An 18893-nucleotide genomic window follows, 5' to 3' on the forward strand; every position below is an offset into this window, starting at 1 on the left:
TCAAACATCTCTTCTTCCCTCCTCTCTCCTTCTGCTCTTCCTCCCTACTTCCTTCCCCTCTCCCTGCCCCTCCCCTCTCCCTGCCCCTCCCCCTCTCCAGGTAAGACCCCATTTCTTTCCCCCTTCCGAGAGTTCATTTACCTGTTTCCAGGTATTCTCCTGTCTAGAACTCCCCTTCTTTTCACTTTCCTGGTCCCTGTGGTCACTCCATGTCACACACACATCTGAAGATTTGGAGCTAGGAAACACAAATAAAAGAGAACATGCAATATCTGTCTGTCTGTTTCTGGGTTACCACACTCAGTATAATATTTTCTTGTTCCATCCGTTTACCTGAAAATTCCATAGTTGCTATATGTTAACCATGTTCAGTATTACAGTTCCTTTTTTGTTCTTTCTAGGATCAACTTAAATGATTAACAGAATATAAAAATGAGTATTCATTCAGATAATGTTTTGTCTGATTTTAAGTAGCTATCCACCCTGTGTTTCTAAGAAGGGTTGCTCACCTGGAGTTCACTGCTTCGGTAGAATGACTGGCCAGCAAGCTCCCAGGATGCTCTTGTCCCTGCATCCTCAGCAGTGGCACCACAGGAGTTCCTGCCAGGTGTCAACACGAGTGAGTTCCGGGGATCCAGTGAGGGTCCTCCTGCTCTTGAGGCAAGCATTTTACCACTGAGCCATCTCTCCAGCACACCTCCTTCGTTCTTTTCTTTTCTTTTTTTGTTTTCTTTATTATTAGTAAGTGAGTGGGTATACTTCATGGGGGGGTCACAAGACAACTTTTAGGAGTGAGTTCTTTCCCTCTGCTGTGGGTTCTAGAGATTGAACTCAGGGCATCAGGCTTAAGCAGCAAGCTCCTTCCCTACTGTACCACGTTGCTGGCTTCTTGTTCTCACTAAAGATAAAACGTTTTTATGTCCCCTTTCCTACCCTGATTAATGCAAAACATGCTTATTGTAAACCATGCAGAATGTAAAGAAAAATAAAGGTTGAAAAGTCACAAGCTCTGCACCTATAATTAGCTAACATTCGATCATCTGTCCTGACAATTACTTTCTCTAGACCATATTTTCCCCTCCATTTTAACCACTCGAAAAAGTGCAATTTGGCAAACTCAGCCTGTTCACTTTACAATGAGACCATCACTATTACCTAGTTCTAGACTCCATGTTTTTGTCAACCCCAGGAGGAAACTACATATGTAATACAGTTCCCAGGTCCCCTGTCCCCACTCCAGGCCCCTCCAGTCAGCTATCTGTCTCCATGGATCGAGATGCTGGGGATTTGACATGAATGGCACCGGGTGGCATGTGAACTTCTCGGTTCCTCTTCCTTCACTTAACGTAGTGTGATCCAGGCCAATGTCTGCTGCAGCAGGAATCACTTTTTCTTTCCTTTTCAGAGTCAAGTAATAGTCCAGCGCACAGGAGCAGTGTGGCTTACTGCTTCGTTCATCAGCTGAGGCACATTTGAATCACTTTTCCCTTTGAACTCTTGAGGGTAGTTTATACAAGCACGTGTGTGTACATTTTCATTCTAATGCCATTTTATTTTTAGTTAATTAGTTAATTGATTTTTTGAGACAGGGTTTCTCTACACATCCTTGTCTGTCCTGGAACTCTCTGTAGACCAAACTAGCCTCAAACCCAGAGATACACCGGCCTCTGCCTCCCTGGTGCTGGGATTAAAGGCGTGTGCTGCCACCACCGCCATTGGCTATCATGTTCAGTTCTAGGGGTTTACAGTTGAGGTGGGATTGCTGGGTTGAATGGTCAGCGTGTGCTTAACTTACTGAGGATGCTAAGATTGGTCACCTCAGTGACTGCACCTCTTTGCCTCCCCCTCCCCCAGCAATACACAAGGCTCCTAGCCAGCCCTTACCACTTGCCCTTTGCTGTGGGCATGCGGCGTGGTGCCTCATTGCAGGTTTGAATTGTGCTGTCCTGATGACAGGACTGGACAGTGTCTTTTCACACCCTTGATGGCCATATCTGTTTATCTTCCTTGGAGAAATATTTATTCAAGTCTTTTTTTTTTTTTTTGCATTTTCTTGTTGAAGCATAAAACTTTCTATATTTTGGACCTTTCTACATTCAAACATACTGCTTTCAAATATATTTCTTCCACTCTGGAAGTTTTCTTGAAACAGGAGTGCTTTATATACAAAAAAAATAATAATTTTTTTGAAGTCTAATTGATCTTTTTATGAGATGGGGTGCTTTGGGTTCAAGAACCTATTCCCAACATGGAGATTTACTCTTCTGATGTCTTCTAAGAGTGTCTGCGCTCAGCTGGCCTCCATTTTGAGCTGGCTTTGTGTATGGTGTGGGGTAAGGTCCACTTTCATTCTCTCGCTGTTGCTCGTCAGTTAGCCTAGCACTGTTGTTGAAGAAACTCTTCTCTCTCTACTCAATGGCCTTGGAGGTGCCTTATGAAGACACAGCTATGTGCATTTCCTTCGGGACTCTCAGTTACTGGTTTGTTTCTGGATGGTTCTAAGACAGCATTTCATGTGTCCCAGGATTTTATGTGTCCTTGAACTCATTTGTAACAAAGAGTGACCTAGAACTTGTGATCCTCCTGTCTCTACCTCTAAATTGCTAGGTCAAACGTGTTTCTCTACTCCAGGTTCCATATGTTTTAAACCAAGATTTTCTTACTTGGCTGATAATAGGCATGTTTCTATATTAGCACAGAGGGAAAAGAATCATTTTTTGTCATTTGCTGGATGTACTACAATTAGCTCTGACAATCCCTGATTATTAACTGTCTTGATCACTTCAAGTTTTTAACTACCAGAAATAAGGCTGCAATGAGTTTCCTACTAATGTGCATCCCTGTGCACTTATCTAATTATTTTCTTTGGATACATTCCCAGAAGTGAACTTATTAGGTCAAAGGAGAGACATTCTTTCAAAGCTTTGATGAGTGTCTCCAAATTTTCCTCCAGAAATATCAGAGCAGCCCCTCTCTCTGCTCAGCATTTGGAGGTGCCTGTGGCTTGAGCAAAACCCTGATAGTTTTTCCCCAGTGTTACTTATGGGCAAAAGCAACAAGAGCCCGGACACAGTCCTTCGCTGAGCAGTAAGTCTGAGCAGAGCAGTGACGTTGTCCATTGTCACAGGCAGCCTCCTGTCAGGCCTCCAAGGACCCTCAGCCAACTCCACTTGGGATTCTTGGTGCCAAGACAGAGTCTGAAATTTTGGTTCTGTCTATCATTTTGTCCGTTGTTCCTTCTAGACTGCAAGCAGCAAGGGGCCAGAAAATATCTGTCATGTTCACTGTGTGGGTTTTCTGTCTTATAAAGTACCCAGGTTAGGGCATTTCTCGAGAAATGTAAAAGCAACCATTAGGGTCGGGGACAAGATGGCTGACCAGTGAGGGATGAGGGTGAGAAGACGTTTTAGTTTCTCCAACGCCAGCACAGACTTTGTCACATAGCAAAGGCTCTTCGTTTGTTAACTGAATAAATGAGTCCACAGCTCTGGAGTGTCAACGGTGGCAGTGTGACGACTCTTCTTCCTTGCTCCATCCACTTGCTGGCATTTATCTAAGGTTATTCTCTGTGTCTCTATATTCACGGCCCTTTGGTTTCTGGACTGCAGCAAACAACCATTTTCTTTTCTGCATCCAAATGAAAGTGTACACCACAGTCCTCTAGCACACTGAAACAACCGTCTACACCACAGCCCTCTAGCACACTGAAACAACCATCTAGTGAAAGGAGCAGGAAGGGAATGGCCCCTCAAGGGCTTAGCTGAGATGCTGTTCTCTGGGCTGGAGTCTGCAGGAAAAGCTATTTTTGACTAAGAAGCTACTATACTCACATAACCCTCAGCTATCCAGGCCAAGGTCAGTGAACTTAGTGCACCAAGGATACTTGAGAGATCCCCTTCCCCAGGGTCCTTTCATAGAGAAAAGAGTTGGGGGGAAAGGGCCTATGATGGAAGCCATACAGTATTTCCTGGTGGCAGTGGTGGGGGTGGGAGACTGCCTCTCAGTTTTTGCTGTGGAACCTGAATTGTTGTGTTAGCCACTTTTTAAATTTTATTTTTTAATTATCACTGCTGAGGATGGGAACTGTGATGAGTCTGAAGTATGGTAACTAGACAACTCTACAGAGTCGGTTTCTTCTTCTACCTTTCTGTAGATTCTGGGAACCGAACTCTGAACACTGCACTTTTACAGCATGCACTTTGACCTAGCAAGCCATCTTGTTGGCCCCAAGCTCCTTTTCTTGCTGCAATGACCGACATAACAAGAAACAACATAAATAGGACAGGTTTATTTGAGTTCACATTTTCAGAAAGTATTTTTAAAGGGGGACTGGAGATTTGTCTCACTGACAACGATCACCTACTGCATTTTCAGAGGACCTAAGTTTGGCTCCTAGAACCCACACTGGGCAGCTCGTGAACATCTGGAACTTCACCTTCAGGGGTATCTGAAGCCTCTGGTTCCTGAGGACACTGCATTCACATGAAGAACCCCACATCGATACACAGATGTATGACTGAGTATAAAAATATTTTTGAAAAGAGGGATGCCGGGTCTAGAATGATAACACAATGGTTAAAAGAGATTGAAGAGGATTCAAATTTGGTTCCCACTGCTCAGTTCAGGAAGCTCATAAATGTCTGTAACTCCAGCTCCAGGGGAATCTCATCTGATGCCTGATGCCTCTGGCCTCCATAGGCATCTGCTCTTGTGTATACACACGCACACACACACACACACACACACACACACACACACAAACTTATTATTAATAATAAAAGGATGCAGCCCACCATGGTTATAGAAGGTTATAGGAGGGTATAGAAGCAGGAGGAAGGCAGCTGAGTACATTGAGCCCACATTGAGGAAGCAAAAAGTAAACAATAATTGTATCCCTGCTCCAAAACCTCAGGCTCATCCCAGTGAACCACTTCATCCACCAAAGCACTACTTCCTAAAGGTTCTACAATCTCCCAAGTCAATGCCACCATCTTCCAACCTACACTTATGCGGGACATTTTGTATTCAAACCATAATATTTCATTCTTGGCCTCCATAGGCTTGTGGCCATCTCACTATGCAGAATCCACTCTTTCCAACTTCAACAATCCCCACATGATCTTCAGTAGTCCAACCGCAGTTCAAGAGCCCAACATCTCTGCTGACATTCAAGGCAATCCCTTAACTAGGAGACACTAGAAAATCAAAATGCAAGTTAGATACATTTAACATACAACAGCATAGAAGTGTCATTCCATTCTAGACCATGCAGAACAAGAGAATATCAAGGACTGATCAAACCAAAGCAAGACCCAAATCCTACAGGAACAACACTAAATCATTCAGCTCCATGTCCAGTGGCCAGGACTTATGATAAAATCATCTGGGTTCCAAAGGACTGCCTAAGCTCTGTCATCTGTAACACACACAGCCTTCCTCCAGGGCCAGCTACCCCCCATGCCTATAGCTTTCCTTGGTTGATGTCCCATGGTCCTGGCATCACTAACATGCTGGAGTAGCAACCTGACTTTTACCTTCATACCTTCATACAATGGAGCTCCATGCAGAGGTTCCAAGCTGCCGCACATTGCCTGGCTCTGACAGCTCCTTGGTGCATGCCTCCATGAGACACTTTTTATCTCCCATACCAACATTGTCATGTAGACAAGGCTGCCGAGTTCCGCTGCTAGATGGAGATGTGTTCTTGCTCCCTTAGGTACCAGGGTGGTGGCCTTCGGATGCCTTTGGCAATAGAATCCAAAGTCTTTCCTCAATGCTTGTTTTTGATCAAGAGTCCCGGCAGCAACAATCTCAGTTCCAGTCTTCTCAGATAACTTGTGTTTTTGCTATATGAAAGCCAATGGGCTGAATCTTGTCCCCAAGGTAGAGTCCTGTTGTCTCCATGCAGAGGAAAACATTTATTAATATTGCTAAACTCTTCAACAAGTATAATTGCTTCTGAATCCAAATCAATGGTGTTTGCAACTTATTTTAGATTCATTTATTTTATGCATATGAGTACACTGTCGCTGTCTTCAGACACACCAGAAGAGAGCATCTGTTTCCATTAAAGATGGTTGTGAGCCACCATGTGGTTGCTGGGAATCAAACTCATGACCTCTGGAAGAGCAGTCAGTGTTTTTAACCTCTGAGCCATTTCTCTAGCCCTGTGTTTGTGACTTTAAACTTTCTCATTTTCTTGCTAAACTGCACTTTTTCCCCTTTTCATTTTCTTTCCTTTTCTTTTCTTAAAATGGCATGGAAAAGAACAGTGAAGAGTAAGGATGGCACGGTATCAGTGTTACTAAATCTTGAAATTTCCTCCACCAAGCAAATTAGTTCCTTACTCCCAACATCCTACATTCTCAAACTTATTTAAGAGGGGGGAAAACAGTATTGGTAAATCTCTAGAACACAGTCAAATTTCTGAAATTTCTCCTTTGAAAATGTAACATGGGATTTCCAAACACATGCTGGTGTGCAAGGGTTCCCATCACCCTAAGCAAGTGAAAAATCCCAAGTGTTTATCATCTGAGATTCCCCAGTATGTGCTCTGTCTTTGGCTCAGCAGTAACTGTCTGAACAGATCCATGGGTCCACCAAGCTTTGTCTGCACCTCTGTATATGCAGCAACTGCAGATTCTGAGCAGCTTCATTAAGAACTGCAGCTCCTGCACTAAAACCAAGAATGTGTTTGTCTACAGTGACAGGGAAGCCCTCTTTTGTTGGATTTGCTTCAGCAACAGCATCCTGTGTTAGATGCTCCTGAGTCAAGACACAAATTGCCTTAAGCATCACCAGGTAACCATTCTGACCATGAATCTGAACGAGGTGAGCCAGAGCCATTAGATCAACCTTAAATTCAGGGTTATATATGGCCAAGTTGATCAGTGACCTTGTGTTTGTAGATGTCAGTGTTTTTATGTTATTAGGTACTAAGTCCTTGTATCTTTCAGCATTGTCTCCATGTTCAAGTCTCACAACTAAAATAAGTAGCCAGTCAGTTTCTTCTTGCCAATCCTGAATCTTGAAGGATAAGGAACATCCCATAGATAATTTCAAAGAACTTAGCCAGTAACTGCTATGGATGTTTTTCAAATTACCTCTGTCTTCCCACCTTTAGTGTCTGGTTTTCTGGTTTTTGAGCCAAACAAAGCTTCTGAATTCTATTTCATCTTTGCCACTGAAGCCCATGGGAGCTGTGGCAGCTCATGGTTGTTAGCTTGTATCAGAGCATGGCCCCTGCTGTTCACACTGAGTGCGAGGACAGGAAAAGCCAATTCTCAGTCGACAGATACAATGTAGCCGTGTTCTTCTCCAGCATACAGCTGGAATAACTATCTCAATTCTTGTTATAAACTTTGTTCTTCTCTGAAATCTCTTGAACCAGGCCTCCAGTGTCCATATTTCTCTCCACATTCTGGTCTTTCATACATCCATCAGAATGGTCTATTTAACGTTTCCAGAGTTTTTCTAGCCTACAGCTCCAAATTCTTCCAAAGGCCCAAGTATCATATAGTCAGATTTATCACAGCAACTCCCCACTCCTGGTACTAACTTTCTATATTATTGGTACTATTCTTCTTGTGATCAAATAGCTGCTAATAAACAATGTATAGGAAGGATATAATGGGGTTTTAATTATCAACGTGACACAATCTAGGATCACGAGAAAAGAGTCTCAGTGAAAATTGTCTAGATTATTCACAGGTCTGTGACTCTGTGAGATATATATATGAGAGATGTTTTTGATTATGTTAATTGATGTTGGATGAAGCAGTCTGTAACTGGTCGGAACCACTAGTCCCTGAGTTTGGAACTGTACAAAAAAGATGACAGCAAGTACAAGTACACATTCATTTACTCTATGCTTATAAGTGTAGACCCGACTTGATGCTTTAAGTTCCTGCCACTGTGACTTTCCCACTATGATGGACTATACAACCTGGAATTGTGAACTAAGATAAACTCTTTCATAAATTGTTTTCGTTGGGATGGTTCATTACTGCAACAGAGAATGGAACTGTATTAGTTGCTTTTTGTTGCTATGGTAAAATGCTATGACCAAAAGCAACTTTAGACATATTCCTGAGGGAGCAGAGTCTAACGTAGCGGGGACACATGGCAGCAAGCTGCAGGCATGCTGGCAAGAGCAAGAAGCTGAGAGATCACATCTCAGCTGCAAATACAGGAAGCAGAGAGGCTGAATTAGAAGGAGACCAAGACTATAAGCCCCTAAAACCCACTCCCATTGATGCACTATCTCCAGCATAACTGTGCTTTCTAAAAGATCCCATAACCTGCCCAAACACTGACACCAACTGGATTCAAATACCTAAGCCTATAAGGAACATTTCTCATTCAAACTACCATGAAAGCAACACAAAAGGTTGATTTTGACACACAATTTACAAAGAGATACAGATCATCTTAACAAAGAAGGCATGGCAGCAGGAGGAGCTGGGTGGTCATTATGTGCTTGCAGTCAGAAAATAGACATCAGGCAGGAAATGGGATCAGGATATAAAGCAGGATATCAGAGATGACGTGGCAGTTAAGAGAATTTGCTTCTTTTCCAGAGGACCTGAGTTCATTTTTCAATACCACATCAGGCAACTCACAACCACCTGTAACTCAAAGTCTGGGAGGGATCTGATTCACTCTTCTGGTCTCTGAAGGTATATGTACACGCATGTGAAATACACACACACACACAAACACACAGAGATGCACACAGACACACACACACATACACACACACATACACACACACACAGAGAGACAGAGACAGAGACAGAGAGAAACAGAGATAGATAGACAGAAACAGAGATAGACAGACAAAAAGATTTAAAAATACTCTCAACATCCACCTCCAGTGATCCACCTCTTCTGGCTGGGCTCCACCTCCTCCAGCTAGGCTCCACCTCCTCTAGTTAAGCTCCACCTCCTCTAGCTAGGCTCCACCTCCTCTAGCTAGGCTCCACCTCCTCTAGCTAGGCTCCACTTCCTAAAGGTTATACAACCTTCCAAATCACCACCATAACTGAAGACTATAGGAGACATTGCACAATCACAGTTGTAAACCCAGTAAAAAGGGTGTTGAGATAGTCCGGACTCTTCTTTAAACACACAGATGTGTGAGCTGTAGACATCCAGGAACTGTACACAATGAAGACAGTAACCTCTTCTAAAAGAGATCCACATTTTAGTTGTGTTTTGTTTAATTTTGTTTTAGGTTTTAGATTTTTATTATTTTGGTTTTTGAGATGGGCTTTAAGCAGGCTGGTCTCAAACTCACTTCATGGACCTTGAGCTGCTGATCCTCTGGCCTCCATCCCCCAAGTGCTGAAATTATAGGCATGTACCACCACACCCAGCAATAAACCCACATTTTAATCTCAACTTTATTGGAAATCAGATAGAACAGAATTCAAGGCCCTCTGGACTCAAATCCCAAATGCTTTTTTATCCTAAGCAAGCCCTTAGTCTGAGGCTCACTAAATGATCAGTGAGTGGAATTTGCCAAATGTTATACCATGGTTTACTGCATACCAACCACCTGCCAATTTCAGGTCCTCCTGGTGAGCCTTTCTTTCCTTTGCATGCACTGTATCTCCTACTGGGAAATGTGCACATTCGAGGTTCACGGCCCAATTAAAAATTCAATATCTCAACACTATCTTGCTAGATCCCCTTAAATAAAATATGTTATCCTTTGGTCTGAATTTTCCTCAGAGTGGTCACACTCTGCTTTGAGTTTCTTATGATATGGCTGCCTATGTACTCCACCTCCACCACCATCATGAGTCTCTAAAGAGAGGAGCCTGGTTTTGCTGCTCACTGTCTCTCCAGTGCATATAGTGCATCTTGCCACTTACTAGGCCCCTGTGAACATCCACTTATCAGTTAGATGGCTTTCTGGATGCCTGAAGACAGATCTATACAGGATGCCATCTGTAGGTCACTGTCTGGGGGATGGTCCTAGGCTAGGCACATATAATATTCCAAGTCTTTAGTCTCACAAGTAAATGGTGTTCATTGTAGAGAAAACAACATAGCCACAGTCTCTTCTTTTATTTATTTTTGGAGAAACATTTGTAGAAGTCAGGGGACAGCCTTCAAGAGTCAATTCTATCCCTTTACTGCAGATTCCAAGGATTGAACTCGGGTCACCAGCTTCACACAACAAGACATTCACCCACTGAGCATCTCACTCACCCAGAAAAAAAGAAAGAAAAAACACTTTCATTATTTTAGGACATCATTTTAGATGCACCCATTAAGCACCCCCCCTGGACTCCCCTCTTTACAGAAAAGGGAGCGCTCACAGCCCTTGGAAGAGGCATGAGGTTCTCAACCCATTCATCTCCTAGGAGGTATCCTTTTTCTTCTTCATTTAACCTAGGATATCCCATATTAGATCAAAGAGGTTCCCACTCCTGGCCTTAGTTGATTGATACAAGTGACAGTCTTGACTCAAACTGGGCCAATCACAGCTTTTGACTGCTCTGCTCACAGTTCACAGTTGGCTATTCGACCTGTGGTGTATTTCTTGCTTAAGATTCATGGAGTTTGTATTACAGACAGCTACTGGTAGATACTATGCTGTATCTCCAGGCCTTACTGGATGTGGTGGTCTGCCATAGAAGAGAAGACTGACATGCACAGAAAGACCAACATAGCTGATGGAGAAGGCAACCTAGAGGGTCCTGATTATAGGAGGTCTATGGGTCTGGTTACACTAGGTTTGGTTCTCCAACTTGCTTTTGGATTCCAAGAGCCCATTTAGCCTCCCTCGCGGAGAAGAATGCCTGTCATTTGCTGTTAGGAATCCTAACAGACTCAAGCCCATGTCTATAACAGCATACCTGCATTTTCTATGAGCAAAATGACACGATCTGGATTTCTGTGTGTAGTCGATCCCATTATTGAAAATCTTGACTGTGCTAAGTGGTGCTCCTAGACATCTTCCTGACTCCATCTTTGCTCACACCCATAGTTTTGTTAGAATGGCTACTTAGTTGGGGATTTTTCTGCAGAAAGCATTCACACTGAAAGGCTTCTGGTGGCTTCTATACCCTGTGACTGTCCCCCACAGGCACTCATGCAATAACACAATTTTAAACTCAGTTGCTGTCATGTATGACCCTTGTTGGTCCTTTGGGAGAAGGGTACAGGTTTGGTATCTGATCTGCCTGTAACTGTGCCCAAAATTCAGTTGACAAGAAGGTGTGGGGTTAGCTGTGGTCATGAGTATTTTCAAGGGATTCTGTAAACATGGGGCGTGTCCCTAAACGCCCAGTGGACTCTGGTCTTGCTGGGTGGGTGTATGCTATGGACAAAGCTAGACACAGCTTCACAATCATTGGCTGGGACTCATGGGTTTAGGCCAGATGGAGAAAGAACATGGCTCAGAGGACACATTTGACATGACACCAGGGAGAAGAGCTATGAGCTCAGGGGACGAGTTGATCAACTCTCCATATGCCCAGCGCTGGGGGAACAATGCGAGTGAAGGCACACATAGTCCCCTCTGCCCTGCGTTTGCAGCCTGTTGCCAAAGAATAGGTAACAAGGGTAAGGGTCATTTGAGGTCAGCGCTGGTAGCTCACCCTGGTCTATGAGACTTTCCCTGATGCTGAGGCTTGAAGGTGCATACCAGGGACAAAGAACTGTCACAATTGGGGGAAAAAAACAAACCTGTTTATAGCTAGAATTAAGAACTAGAGCAGACAATGTACAGAAAGTCTCACATGGTTTAAACACATAGTCTACAAATGACTGAAAGCAGTAGACATTGCAAAGACTCTTCTTCCCAGCTTGGCTTAGTAACCCAGGCTAAAAACTCCTGCCCCAGAGCCACGGGAGAGCCCTGGGGGAATACAGCAGAGAAAGGAATTATTACATTCTTGAGAGGGAGGCAAGAACAGGGATACTTGTAGAGCCAGTGTCTCTGGTGTCACTGTGGCCTGTCCCACATCCAAGACTGTTTAAAATCATCTTGGCCTGTTGCATTGATGCCTACCCCCTACCCCAGCCCAAAGCCCATCTCTAACCATGTCCTCCCACACTCTATCCTGACATATTGACTGTTAGTCGGCTCTTTTGTCGCTGTGACAGAATGCCCAAGAGGAATACTTTAAAGGAGGAACGATGTGTTTTGACTCTTGGTGAGAAACACGTATTCTTAAGAGGCAATCTGGCTCCATTGTCTTGGGGCCTGTGGTGAGCATCCTGGTGTGGGGAAAGGCATCACAGGACAAAGTTGTTCCTTCATGGTGATCTAGAAGCAGAGAATGAGGAGGGTTCTAGATCAGAAGCACCTTTGGATGATACAGCTCCAGTGCTCTCTTTCCTTTAACTGGGTCCCACCTCCTCATAGCCCATTTGCCTGTGAATTTGTTAAATTAATCTGTGGAGGAAGTCAGAACCCTCACATTCTAGTTGTCTCCCCGTAGCTGTGTTAGCAGTTGGGGTCAAGCCTTAAATACTCGAGCCTTTAGGGCACTTCATGTCCAAGTCATTATATTGCCTCTTCTAGTCTGCCCTAAACCCCACAAATTTCATGTGGCCTGGTCTGCTCATGGTTTATACCTAATGTCAATGAAGCTGCCTCAGAAAGGCGGCTCCTGGCCCTAAAACCACCGAACAACAATCACTGTTATGCCTTTTGAAGCTCAAGGCTTACTTGATTCAATCATAACTAGGAGTTAGATGTCAATCATAGTGTCACCCAATGGACAACATCAGACTGAGATTGTCATACTGCATGAGGCAGGAACATTAGCAGGTGTCCAGTAAGTAGTGTGGCAAAGACTGTGGATGAAGAAACCACCAAGAGTTTGAACATAGAGCCAGTGAGATGGTCAGAGGGTAAAGGTGCAACCCCATCGTAGGAACCTACATAAAGGTGGAAGGAGAGAACTAACTCCTCCACAAAGTTTTCCTCTGACCTCTGCACAGGTGTCATGTCATACATTTCCACACATACATCATGTACACACAGAGAGATGATGATGGTGATCTTGAGGTACCACAGAGAACAGGTTATAAATCTCAACTTCCTCACTTGCTTGAAATCCTCCCTGTCATGCCCTTAGGCTACCTATCTAAGTTGTTGCCTGGGCCTAAGTTTCCTCCTTAAAGCAGAGATAATCATGTTGGCCTCTCGGGAAGACAGGAACCATAAGAACCAAGTGGAAATACATACACACACACTGCCTCACTCAGCACTTGACACAAGGCAAGTGCCAACCAGAGATAAATGTACACACTGAAGCCTGACCACAATCCTGGGGCAGACACGTCCTTAAATTCTCATCTTGTAGATGAATCCAAGGTCTACAGACATAAGTGATTGGCACAGACACTCCAGATCCAGAAGCAAGCCCTCCCACACTCTGGCACTGAAGATAACATAAATACAAGATCAATGACCAGAGAAGAACTAGTATGAGCCATACCTCAATTGCCACACCATTCATCTCCTCCATTCATAAACCCTAAGTTTAGGACAGTGTGGAAACCACTGGGATATACAAACATCAGTGGCTATTAATAACTATAAAGGAAAAAATGCAAGGACTTGATTACATAAAAATTTAAACTTCTGTATAACAAAAGACAGTACCAACAAGGCCAAAAGATAAATGGAGAAGATATTTCAACTTTATATGGCAAAGATTTACTACCTTGGTCCAGACATGTTCTGGCTCATAAATAGAAGAACCATGAATGGCCTAAGGGAAGAATAGGCAAAGCACTGAATTGTTTTCATAAGAGGAAATAAAAATAGCCAAAAGCATAGGAATGGCAGCTCTTACTATGATCCCAGCACTCAGGAGTATCAGTAGAGGTGAGCCTCGGCTACATAGAGAATTACAGGTCAGCCTGAGCTACATAGTAAGACTCTATCTCAAAAAACAAAAACAGAGCCCAGAGCTTTAATTCAATGCTAGAGTGCTTGCCTAGCAGAGTCCTGGGTTCAATACACACCATCACATGAAACAAGAAATTATGGCACAGTCCTATAATGCCAGCACTCAGGAGGTGCAGGTAGGAGGATAAGGAGGTTAAGACCATCTTTAACTACAGAGTGGGTTTGAGGCCAGTCTTGGAACTTGAGACACTTGCTCAAAAACAGACAAGCCTGGCTCGGAGGCTCATTAGGCAAAGGCATTTGCCACTAAAGCTTGATGACTGGGTCCAGTCCCTGAGACACACATGGTGGAGGAGATACAGAATCCCATGGGTTGTCCCCCAACCTCCACTTATGTGCCTCAGTACCTGTGCACAAGCATGCACACATGTGCATGCACACATATAAATAGTGCAATGTAATAAAAACTAGCAAACAAAAAAGAAAATGAGCAATAAATATGTAAGTAGAGAGATAGAACTTAAAATAATAAGCTACTATACACCTTCTAATGCTCACAAAAGAGAAAAATGGTAACATTTATGGCTGATAACAACATAAAATAACTTTACATATCTATTGTTAGGCTGTGAAACATCACAGCCTTTACAAAAAATTTTCAAAATATTATCATACAAAGAACTGTATGAGGACTGGGAATGAATGCCAACTTTCAGAAATGAAAGTAATAATATAGAGAAATAGGTAAGTTATATTAGACAGATAAAGATGCTAGATTGATCCATAGATAGATGGGTAGATAAACAGACAGACAGACAGATATAGATAGATAGATAGATAGATAGATAGATAGATAGATAGATAGATAGGTAGGTAGATTTGGATGGATGGTAGATCTACCTAGTAGATAGATAACAGGTAAATAATAGACTGATCCATAACTAGGTAGGTAAGTAGTAGGTAAGTAGACAAATGGATGATGAATAGCTAGAAGTACCTATATTCATTGCAATATTTCTGTAATAACAAGAAACATAAAACTTAGCACTTTTGACAATTCTATTGTACAGTGTATAGCTACTGAAACAAATATGCTTTCTAGTTTAGGGTTATCACTAACATATCTGAAAGAAAAGGGGTGTTAAAGAGAATGTTTGTGGTTTGACAACATTCTATAGAAAACCAACAAGCAAAACAATGTACTCAAATCACCCTGGACACATAAAGATAGACAATGGTAATAAATTTTCTAGTCACTGTGTCCGAGGAGTCTGGATTCAGATTCCTCTTCAAGTCTGAGTTGTTGCAAGGAGTACAGATTATATTGCCAATAAACACTGTCCAAAAGCTATGTTTCCTGCCCAGCCAGTCTTGGGAAACCTTTTGTATTCACACTTGCCCTACTTTAGTCTCTACAAAGTCTGTCCTGGGTGAGAAGGAGCAGTTAATTGTCTTCTGAATGCCTTCCTCTGATTAACTCTTTCCTTTGCTCTGCTGCCAAGCTCTTCAAGAAAAGAAATCATAAATTGTAGTTATTGTAATATTATCTGAGATAGATAGATAGTTGATACATACATAAATACATACATACATACATACATACATACATAGGTAGATAGGTAGATACATACATAGGTAGATAGATAGATAGATACATACATATATACATACATAGATACATAGATAATTGATAGATGATGGATGTATAAATGAATAGTTAGACAGAAAGAAGACATGCATGTGACAGAGACTCAAAATATTATAAGTCCACATAATGAAAATGGTCTCCTTCCCTCCCTAATGCCTTACCACAATTCTACCTGTGAAAAACAGAACTGCAGATGCTTGAATGGCTCACTCAAAGAACTTCATGTAGATACTATATGTCTTATCTTTAAAGTTGTACAAATGCACACACACACACAGAGAGAGAGAGAGAGAGAGAGAGAGAGAGAGAGAGAGAGAGAGAGAGAGAGAGAGACGAGCATTTTTCTCTATGGAATGCAATTTCCATTCTTTCTATCCATTAATTTAGATCCAAGGCTACACAGCTCCTTCAAAAAGCCAACCCACCCCCAACCATGAAGAACCTTACCCGCCCAGTCACCCACCCATTCATATGTCCAGTAAGGTCTGCAAACAAGTACTTATTGATCCCTCTTCCTATGCCAGACACAAGGCTCGAGGCTAGAGATAAAGAGGTGAGAAAACAAGGTCTTTGCTCTCACCCTGCTCACCTTCCAGTGTGGGAGAAAGAAAACAAGCAGAAGAGAAGGAGTAACAGAAGGGGTCTAAATGATTCCAGACAAAAAGATGCTGCACTCAGAAATATTTGTGCTCTCTCATAAGGAAGGGAGGGAGGGAGGAAGACTAGAGGGGTGGGGAGCAGAGAAGAGAAATAAAGAAACTATTTTGGAGAGGCAGGCATGGAAGACCCCTGAAGGGAGTCTATTTAAGAACTGCACATAAATAGTATTAAATGTCACTGGCCCTCTTGGGTTACCAAGGAGAGTTTCCCACTTGTCCTGCCACATCTTGATTCTAGAGGTAAAGAGGATGAGATTAGGGCCCCAGTATCTGCTGGTAAAAGCCTGGTGGGTGTTGGGGGATGGATTTCAGCTTTCTTGTGCTTTGTCTCATTATCTGGAATATTTGAAGTTAGGTAGAAATAGTGCCAAGTTACTAGGTAGTGGTGGTACACACTTTAATCCCAAACACTGGGGCGGTAGAGGCAGGCAGATCTATGAGTTCAAGGCTAACCTGGTCTACAGAATGAGGAAACACTCTGTCTCAAAAAGCCAAACAACAGCAAAAAGTAAGAGAGAAAGAAAGAAAGAAAGAAAGAAAGAAAGAAAGAAGAAAAGAAAGAAAGAAAGAAGAAAGGAAGGAAGGAAGGAAGGAAGGAAGGAAGGAAGGAAGGAAGGAAGGAAAGAGAGCCATGTTTATCAAGTTCCTAAGACTCTAGAAACTATTAATTGGTTATATAATATAGACTGGCCAAAAAAAAAAAAAAAAAAAAAAAAAAAAAAAAAGATGGTTCAGATGAGTTGTTAAACATGGAATCAAAGCCATGAGAGAGAAAAACTTGACTAAAATTGTCTTCGTTAAAATTAGAACTCCCTGCTTGACAGTGGACACCCATGAAGCAGGGACAGTCAGTTTACAGTGAGAGGTGGATTCCTGCAAGTGGCCTCTCATGAAAGGCTTGTACGTGGACAGGGTATGTTGGCTGCACCTTCAACCCCAACATCTGAAAGGCTGAGGTGGGAGACTGCCTGAGACTGAGGTCAGCCTGGCCACAATAGGAGACTGCATCTTAAAACTAAATAAATGAATACAAACCCAGAAAGATTTCTATGGAGCACATAAAGGAACCTTTAAAAATTCGACAGTAAGAAGACAACCATGGCAAGGTTGAGCACGGTGGCTGACACACCTCTAATGCTGGCCCTTGGAGGCAGAGGCAAAAGATCAAAAGTTCAAGGCCAGTCTGGTCTGTAAAGCAAGTTCTAGGCCAGCAAGGCCCATTTTGAGACTCTATGTCAAGCAAACCAGAATGGGGGTAGGGAAGTAACCCAATTTGGGGATGAACCAAAGTTTGATTTGACAGTTCATCAAAGGGCAAACCAAAAGCATGTGGGAAGCCACCCTACAGAGCTGAGGGTAGCTCAGCTACAGAGGACTTGCCTGATGTCCACAAAGCTGTAGGGTTCTGTCCTTACAGCAGTATAAACACAGATATTTAATTGGACTAGCTTATGGGAGACTGAAAAACAAAGCCATGAGATAACCTTCTACACCAGATTTTTATTATATTATTGTTGTTGTTGTTGTTGTTGTTGTTGTTAGTAGTAGTAGTATTATTATTAAAAATCAATTTTCTTGACACAGGTATGGCTGGTCCGAGAATTCTAGCTGAAATTCACTCTGTAGACCAGGCTGTCCTAGAACTCACAGAGATTTGCCTGCCTCTGCCTCCTGAGATCTGGGATTAGAGGTGTGTGCCACCTGACCCACAGCACCAAAATGACTTTAAAAATAAAAGGAGTGGGGGCTGGAGCTAAGGAAACAGTTCAGTTGGTAGAGTTTTTACATAGTATACAAACACGTGTTGAAGATGTGAGGCCAGAGTCTGAGAAGTGGAAGCAGGAAACTTAGAAGTGAATACCAGGGTGCTCTATGTCCAAGAGTCCCTGTTGAAAAGAAAAAAAAAAAAAATAGAAAAGTCCCAAGCCTGGTATGGTAGGTATGTACTCAACAACCCCAGACGTAAGGAGGCTAAACAGAAGGGTACTGTGAATTTGATGCCAGCCTAGACTACATAACAAGATCTTGTTTTAAACACAAATACAAAACAACCCTCCCCAAACTCCGTGGGTGCCAATTGCTAGCCAGATACAGGTGGACTGGGATTGCAGAGGGCCCTGTCTTTGGCAGTTATTTCTAAGTTAAACCCATACTTGACAGAGTTCAGCACCCCACTTTAGGTAACCTCCCTAGAGAAATAAAAACTTACTTTCCCACAGAAACCCTGCACCAGTGTTTTTTTAGCAGCTATCAATAATCACTAGAAACTAGAAAGCACTCCATATCCTCTAGGAGGTGGGTAGGTAAACCCTGGCCCACCTGTAGAATGAGATAGTAAAACTGACACTCAACAATGGAACAAACACAAGAAGCCACTCTCTAAAGGGGACATTCATGCTGGACATAGGGCGCGTGCCTTTAATCCAATATGTGTGAGGCTGAGACAGGAGGATAATGAACTTGAGATCAGCTTGGGCTAGTAGCAAGACTTTTAAAATGGATGTTGGGGCAGGCAATGGTCCTCAGCCAGTGGGGTGCTCGCCAAACATTTGCAAAACCCTGGGTTTGATTCTCAGCACTGCATACATTCTGGTGCCGGAGGCAGAGACAGGAAGATGAGAAGTTCAAGGTCATCCCCTTGATATGAGAGCCTGCCTCAAACTATAAATGATATTCTAACTGACTTCACTTATAAAACGATCTTGGA

This window comes from Micromys minutus, assembly GCF_963924665.1.
Source record: "Micromys minutus genome assembly, chromosome: 8".
NCBI lineage: Eukaryota > Metazoa > Chordata > Mammalia > Rodentia > Muridae > Micromys > Micromys minutus.